At 45.0% G+C, this 8,738-nt stretch overlaps 1 pseudogene; it reads right to left on the minus strand.

Moving 5' to 3' along the window:
• Positions 1-414: 414 nt before the first annotated feature.
• Positions 415-1,003, minus strand: LOC129078375 (interferon omega-2-like; annotated as a pseudogene).
• Positions 1,004-8,738: the final 7,735 nt, after the last annotated feature.

An 8,738-nucleotide genomic window follows, 5' to 3' on the forward strand; every position in this document is an offset into this window, starting at 1 on the left:
ACACAGAAAAATAAATGAGATTTCAATTTTGAGAATAAAAATGCCCAAGAAGTGTTCTTCGACAAGAATTTAATAATTAAAACAACATGCAAATATAATAACATAATAAAGTAAACATGTTTTGTAAATTTTACTACAACATAAGGGCAAATATTCATTATATAAATATTAAGTATGTTAAGGTGAAAGAATAAATAAATCATAAATAAACACACTTGCAATAAATAAATAACATCAGGGCCATCACCTTGTAGGGACTAAATTTTGTAACATGCTGTTGCTTAACACCCTGACAAAAGATGTGCTCGATCAAAGTCAATAAATCCTGTGACTGAGGCAGAAAGAAGAGCCTTTTGCCATGACCTAAGTCCTGTGTACAAGCGTGATCCGGCACGTTCATGGGTGACGATCGCATCAAGGTGAGCGCAGGTCTCCGTCCCTATTACTTAACATGTCTTGCAAGGTTAAGTATGGAAGACAAGGATTTCAAGATTTCCACTTGGACACGATCCCAGGCACAGTCACTGTACTTCTTGTCTTTCAAGTAGCGACAAAGGCCCTCGAAGTACCTCCTCACAGCCAGTGTAGGTCCCTGGGTTGGCGGGACAGCTCCTTCCTCTTCCGTCTCCTGCTCCAAACAGGGCTCCAGGCCTTGCATCTGCCGATGGAGTCCCATGCGCAGCTGGTTCAGCAGGGTCGTGTCCCAGGCAGCGGAGGCGTGCTCTGTGAGCAAGAGGTCGGAGATGTGCCGGAGCATCTCGTGGAGGACGGCGATGGGCTGGGCCTTCTGCACCTGGCTGCCATTTACCATCGCCCGGGGCAATCGGAGGTCTCTTTCGTCCTTTGGGCAGGAAGAAGTGGAGTTTCTCCACATTCGCCTAAAAAGCAGCAAGTTCTCCTTGCTGAGCGGGATGTGGCTCTGAGGTAGGTCACAGCCCAGAGAGCCACCGGGGCCACAGCTGATTACCACCAGGGCCGTGAGCAGAGACAGCAGGAGGGCCATGGGCGAGGAGGGGCTGCTGGCCTGGCTGAGCTGGGCGTCTGGGGAACAAGCCTGCACCCCACCTGAGCCTACGACCGTCTTTCTAGGCATGGCCATTAAATAGGGAGGCACCATAATTTTCATTTTCTAAACATTTCTTTACACTTTTACTTCCTTTTTTGTTTTCGTTCTTGAGTTCTCCCTGTGGTCTAAGAAAATGTCCTGAATCTACACTGTTAATTTTGCCATTTTAATTTTTTCACTGGAGATGAGTCAGTCCAAAGAGATACTACACTCTCCAATGAGAAGCATCGTTGTCCTAAAGTCAGAAGTATATGTAGGTGTTAAATACTTACACTCATACACATACTCATGAACAATTCTTATTACAGAAATGTTGCTCCTCTTGGTATTAGAAACAAAATTTGTTCTTCAATCTGGGCAGCCTTTTGGCCACCTTTACAAAGGGAGCCAGGCGCCCTCTGCCCTGTGGGTGTTTTTATTGTTCTAGGTACTTACAGACGTGCCAGACCATGTGTGGCAAATAAGCTCTTTAATAAAATCAATGAACAAATTAAGGGAGATTTTCTTTCATATCTATCAGATCATATATTGTCTCCGTATGCCTAAACATTTATTTATGATGATTTTAAACGTGTATACAAATTCATGTGCTAAGAAACAGATATTGAGATCATGTTACCAAGTATAAAATAAAAAATGTTTTTAAATTTTTAAATAGTCCATTTCACCACTAAGTCATTCCTTTCCTTCTCTGTCCCTTTCTGAAAGATATTTTATACCTCCTTTTCCATTAACGTATTGAGGTTTTCTAAGAAACCAGACAAAAATGGTCAATTGCCTTCAGAATATTTTTCCCTGAGCAGACTAAATTTTAAAAAATGTTTTTTTTGTTTTGTCTGATATATTTAAGGTTGATAGGCAAATAGAAACAATTTAGACCCTGGGATCAAGTAGACTCTTTTTCTTCATTAACAAGTTGATAGGAGGTCCTGGCCCTGTTGCTCATTTGCTGGGAGCATCGTCCCGATGTGCCAGGGTGCAGGTTTGAGTCCCGTTCAAGGCACGTACAAGAAGCAGCCAATGGATGCACAAATAAGTGGAAACCAAAGTGATGTTTTTCTCTCTTTCTATCTCTTCCCCTTCCACTCTCTCTCTCTAACAATCAGAAGATTAATCATAAAGCAGTTTTAAAAAAAGAATTTGACAGGAAAACTAAGGAATTAAGCAAATATATTTCGACTCTCTTTTATTTTTTAAAATGTATTTTATTGATTATGCTATTACACTTGTCCTCTTTCCCTCACCTCGGCCCAGGTCCCCCATTCTGTCCCTTAGTTCATGTCCATGGGTCATGCCTCTAAGTTCTTCGGCTACTCCCCTTCCTATACTGTTCTTCATACTCCCTGTCTATTTTGTACCTACCAATTTTTACCTGTTGATCCCTGCATCTTCCCGCCATTCTCTCCCTTCTCCCTCCTGGATGATAACCCTCCAAATGACCTCCATAGTTATAATTCTGTTCCCACTCCGGTTGTTTGCTTACTTTGTTGTTTAGATTCAGTTCTTGACAGTGGTGTATTTGTTGCCATTTTAGTGTTCTTAGTTTTCATCTTCTTTTTTTATGCAGTTCCCTTTAACATTTCCTACAATAGTGGCTTGGTGACGATGAACTCCTTTAGCTTTACCTTGTCTGGGAAGCACTTTTTCTGCCCTTCCATTCTAAATGCTAGCTGGCTGGATAGAGTAATCTAGGTTGTAGGTCCCAGCTCTTCATCACTTCGAATACTTCTTGCCAGTCCCTTCCAGCCTGATAAGTATCTTTTCAGAAATCAGCTGTAAATCTTATGGGAACTCCTTTGTAGGTAACTGTCCGTTTCTCTCTTGCTGCTTAAGATTTTCTCTTGGTCTATAAACTTTGGCATTTTAATTATGAGGTGTGTTGGAGTGGGCCTCTTTGCCTCCACCTGCCTCAGGACTCTCTGTCCTTCCTGCACTTGTATGTCTATTTCCTTCACCGCATTGTGTCATTTCGTTTCATTATTTTTTTCAAGTAAGGTTGCGATCTCTTTCTCTTCCCCTTCTCCTTCTGGCACCCCAATAATTCGGATGTTGGTACATTTGGAGATGTCCAAGAGGCTCCTTCCTCGCCCCTCATCGTTTTGAATTCTTTTTCTTTCTTGCTGTTTTGATCGAATGGTTTTTTTCTCCCTTCGGTTCCAAATCATTGGTTTGATTTTTGGTTTCATCCGCTCCACTGTGGGTTCCCTGTAGAGTTGTCTTTATGCCACTTAATAGAAGCTTCGTTTCCGCCTGGGTCTTCTTTATGCCCTTGCAGTGTCCAGTGATTTCTCTGAGCATCCGGATAACCTGAGTTTTGAACTCTGCCTCTGAACATTGCTTATCTCCATTCCACTTAGGTCTTTTCCTAGAGTTTTGTTCTGTTCTGTCATGGGGGCCATATTTTTTTGCCTCCTCATTTTCGCAGCCCCCCCTGTGTTTGTTTCTGTGTATTAGGTAGCGATGCTTTGAGTCCCTGTCTTGGCAGTGTAGCCTGTTATAGAAAAGGTGCCTGTAAATGGTGTCGGGCAGGCCCTTATGTAATCGCCCAGGTGGTGCAACCCATTCCACTGCTGTGGCCCTGTGTGGGGCAGGCTCAGAGAGGGAACAGTGTCGCTGTGGGGCCTCTGGATGTTGCCTGAGAGGAGGCTGCCTTAGGCAGCTGCCCTGTTGCCAATCAATGCACTTTTGTCCTTCCTCCCCTTTCTGCCATTCGCGAGGCCACTTGTGCCCTCCCAGCGGCTGCCATGGTGCTGAATCCCAACGGGGGTGGGTGTGGGTGACTCCTAAGTCCTTTGGAGACCCTTAGGAGCAGTCTCTTGAGAATCCTGCAGCTTCTTCCACCACCCCAAACCCCTCCAGTTTTCATAGCCGGAAATTAATGGGACTTTGCTTCTTGGCACTGGGACCTGGGTGGGGTGATCTGGTCTAAGGCTGGGATCACTTGCTCCGGACGTATCCATCCAAAATTTATTGACCAAACAGGAATGTGGGACCACCCGTTCTACTGCCTCTCAAAAGCACTCCATGTCTCAGTGCTTCTCTGTGCCTATCGACTCTCCACCCCTCTCGGTACCTCCACCCCTCCTACCCGTCTGGATGAGTGTGGCTTCTTTCAATCCTTGGTTGTCGGCCTTCCATAGAGCTCAGTTTTCTGACTTATCTGGGTGATAGTTCTTTGTGGTCTAGTTGTAATTTTTGGTGTAGCTGTGCACGGAGGACAAGCTCGTTTACCTACACGTCCATCTTGGCCAGAAGTCTGTCTCGGTGTCTCTTTTATTACTACGCTGTTCCTTTCATATGGGGCCATCGTTTCCCTTCTCTTTCATCTTGCGTCTATGGTTTTCACCTGTGAGCAGAGATATCAAGTTCTTTTAAAGAAAAGGAACAAGAATAATTACACGTGACAATTTCTTCTCTGTCATGTCTGATTTCAACCTGGATGTCAACTAGTGTCTCGTCAATCCCGAATGAATGATGTCATGTGTCTTAGTTCAGGCTGCTATAGATGTAAGTATCACAGAACAGGAGGCTATAAACAAAAAATCTGTCAGTCACAATTCCGGAGGCTGGAAGCCTAAGATCAGGGTGGCAGCACGATGGAGTTCCGTTGACAGCCCTCGCCTGGGATGGTGAGAGCTGTCTACTCTTTCAGTCCTCGAATGGTGGGGAGAGGAAGAAAGTAGTGACTCTTGTAAAGGCATGAACCCCATTGTGGGGGCTCCATCTTCTTCAATTCATTTAATCCTAGTTATCCCCCAAGGACCTACCTCCTACGATTTCACATTGGGAAATAGAGTCTCAACATATCCATTTTTGGAGACACAAACATTCAGTCCAGAGCACCGTGATAAAAAGATCGCAAGGTATTATGGTTAGGACAAGGTCTCATGAGAATAGTTTTCACTCTCCACATTGATTTGCGAATAAAAAAACACATCCCTGATGCTCCCTGCATTTTCTTATGGCACACAAATTCCGAACTGATTACTCATTACATACGACAGTTGTACTGTGGTCATGATTACCAAGCACCTACCAGGGACTGACCAGAACACCTCTGGCAATCAAGCTCGCCAGAACCAGGGACTGGGTTTTGTTGGCTGTTTTATTCGCAGCAGAGTCTGATGGTTCTTAGGGAATGAGTCCCTGGGATGTTTCTCTGCCTCCTGGATCCCATTCATGCAGGTCCATGTGGTTATGCTTCTTCCCTGGGGACACTAGGTCGGGACTTCCCTAGACAGTGCCGTTTCTTTCCAACACTTTGTAGCTGGTCATTAGTGCTCCTCGGGCTGTGCCAATACCCCCAGCAGGAATCCTTTTCTCATGTATGTTGTGTGGAGAATCTATTATCGAGATAACTTTATTTTCCCAGCACCGTCTCGTTCACAAGGGAGATACCAGCTCCAGTAACCCCTTTCCTCTCCCTGAAGGGACAGTGTCCTCAACCCGAACTACCCTGGCATCACACTCCACGCAGGCGGGCTGACTGCGTCCTGGAGTCTTTACAAGTCGCCTGCTGTGGAGGGGCCTGTGTGTTTGTGGGCAAAGTAATATTCTTCCAGGACCCTTGCCTTTCCCCCTGGAGTGTTTCAGGGCCCTGGTTCTCAGTGGCGACCTTCTTATTCCTCACCCATGTCCCCAGGTGTCAAAAGGGTCAGCAGCCCTGAATGCTGATTGCAAAGGGTTGTTTTGTCAAAGTCGGTGGAGAAATTAACTATCCAATTGTAATCACGTTCTTTTTTGAGGGTCAATAATTTTTATTTGCCTAGTACTGTTTTGATTGCTCGACTCTTAAATAATTGGACCTATTATGCTCCATGATGATTCTCCCAATAGAGCCTTATAGATTATTCCTCCAATCATTCACTCGGTCAGCGTGATTGTGTTGAGGGCTTTTTCGTTTGTCTGTTTTTTTGTTTTTTGGAGGTGTTTTTGGAGGGGGCGTCTATTTCCATCTCACGCTGAGAACCCAGGGTATTGAGGCTTAAACTGCAAAGTCACAGAGAAATGGCCTTCTCTCCTTTATATGTTCCTAAGTTGTTTGTGATGTTTTCAATTTTAGATATTTGTAACTTCTTTCAGGTGGTGCTTAAGGAGACAACGTTTGCCCTGCTGCTCCTCCAGGATGTTCTTCTTCGTCATGAGCGTAATACAAAGAAAATGGAAAAGAAAAAAGAAAAAAAGGCAAGGGTTGTTCCATTTCTCTCTGTAATCTTTCAGACTTCAGATTTCTAGTTTCTCATTTCAACATTTCTAGAAAGCAAAACTTGACGGATGTGCGTGGGCTAAACGGAACTAAATATAGGTCTAAGTGTCATGAAAATGAAAGGAGGGAAGTGAATTGTATGATGACAAGCTGGCAAAGTGTAAGTTAGCCAAATCTGATGCAACCAAGGAGGGTGCTAGGGGCTCTGGCAGAAGGAAAAGCAAAGGCCCAGAGTGAATTACACAAAGGCAAGAAAGTGGGGGCTCCTGCAAGATGCTCAAATGAGAACTTCGGTGCTCTGCTTCCCGTTCAGCGGCCTGCCCTCAGCTTTGCAGCAACAACCCCCTGATTCAGCTTCCATTAAATCCACGTCTGATGAGCTCTGCGGGTAGAGGGGAGGGATCACACCGATCAGCTCACAAGAGGCTGGCAACCAGCAGCCTGGCTGCTGGGACCCTGGCCCTCTCTGGCACAATGGTTGCCTGAACACTTCCTAGTTGGTAAATCCCCTAAGAGTAATGAAGAGATTACTTTAAGTAACTGAGCTCTAACAAGAAAACAGATGATCCCCAAAGATCCTGCTCTTAATCTGGATAATAACCATCACATGAAAAAGAATAACGTTCCATTTTACTGCACACTAACTATGGGACACGCACTCTTTAAGATCATCGCAAAGAATAAATGAATCCTCTTGACAAACTTACATATATTACTATGTATTTATGACATGGAAAGTATACACTTGGAGGGACGAACTACAAGCATAGGTCATTTTCTTGCGCTTCACTTAAGTGTGGAAACAGATGTTGCAGATTTTACAAAGTGCAGGGAAGACGCTCCACCAGTAAAAAGATTACGATTCACTTTACACTTGTTTTACTCAGGTGGTATGGGAATTGAACTGACTGACTTGGAAGCACTACAGACAAGGAGCCAAATACTTTTTCAATAGTAATAAGGGCATATTTCTTCTGACAGTTGAAGAAAAGTCCAAAATTTCATCAGTGAAATCTGTCAGATACTGAAATCATTTTCTTAGTCCATTCCTTGCGGACTCTTGGAAGTTATTTAGGACTCTTGGGTTTTCTTGTGAATTGAAGAACAAAAAGCACCTGCATGTTTCCAGCCTAGAAGTAGCCCAGCCATATATATAGTAGCTCTGGTTTTCTCCTTCAGGACCTCACTGATTCTGTTATAGGGAGATCTGATCTGATCACTGGGGAGCAGAAGGGAGGGGGCACTGAGGTGGTTGCCCGAGGCAATGGCCAACAGTCTAGGGCAGGACTGGCCGCGATGCTGAAGGCCTCTGGAGCTCGTAGAATCATGGGCGTGAAGACTGAAAATACCAAGAGGGCAGAGACTGGCTCTCAGGCTCTCCTCCTCGAGGTTGCCTGGATGATGGTGCTGCCGCTGCCTGGGTTTCACAAAGGACTGTATCTTGGATGGAATTTGGATGGGAGGAGATACCCGGGGCACAGCCTATGGTTGAGCTGGCCTGGCAGAGCGTGGCAGGGTGTTGTAGAGGTGACGGGCTCTGAGGAAGAAGCCTGCCATTCTTCCAACATTGCGTAGCTTTTGTATCTTACGTTGTGCTCCTTTGTAAACTAACCCTATAGGAATCCTGAAATTAAAAGCTAGTGGAGGGGGCTTCTATGAGAACTCATGTGTTAAAGATATTAGCTTTAATTGAGGGGCTTAAGTGATTAAACCTCAAAGTAGGTGTTAAAGAATTGAGCCTTAATGATAGGCCTCAGGGACTAATGCATGTGGAAAGCACTTATTGCAAAAATTGGGTGTCTTTTGAATAAAGACTCCTTTCCTTTTCCACCAGAACTTTGTCTCCAGAATGTTGCCTAGAGGGTGGTGGCGGGCAGCAGGACCCACCTTGTTCTCATTCCCCAAACAGTTTTATTCTCACCTGCAGCTTAAACTGGACATCCTATTGCCTACTGACACAGTCCATTTTAAACACTTCTCTCTACCGTAGCAACCAAGGATTTCTTGTGGAGTGGTGTTGGGGTTATATTGACCCTGCAGCACTTGAATCTTCCCTCAGGGAGGGTGGAAGGGTGGCCTCTTTCACCCTCTGGTAATTGACTCTGAAAACCTCGAGTGCTTCCAGCTAGGGCTAGATGGCAATCCCTCACAGCCCATCCATGGGCATCAGGCGGGGATCCCTCTCTCCCTTGAGACCCATCTAAGGCTGGCCAGAAGAACCACAGCGTGCAAAGGCCACCTCTGGTGCAGGACGCATGCAATCGACTTTTCATATTGACCTTATACTACAGTTTCTCCACCCGTTCACATTAAGGCACAGTGCAGTGGGCTCCATTTCAGTTTCAACTTCTAAAATGGTGGTATTTAATAGCTTTAACACTGCTCCGGGCTTTCACTTTTGTGCCTGCTAATGTGCTCTCTCTCTACGACAAAGCATGCCTATAGCCTCACTGCTATAACCTTTGA

This window comes from Pteronotus mesoamericanus, unplaced genomic scaffold (assembly GCF_021234165.1).
Source record: "Pteronotus mesoamericanus isolate MK-2021 breed Mesoamerican mustached bat unplaced genomic scaffold, CSHL_Meso_final contig_73, whole genome shotgun sequence".
NCBI classification, from domain to species: domain Eukaryota; kingdom Metazoa; phylum Chordata; class Mammalia; order Chiroptera; family Mormoopidae; genus Pteronotus; species Pteronotus mesoamericanus.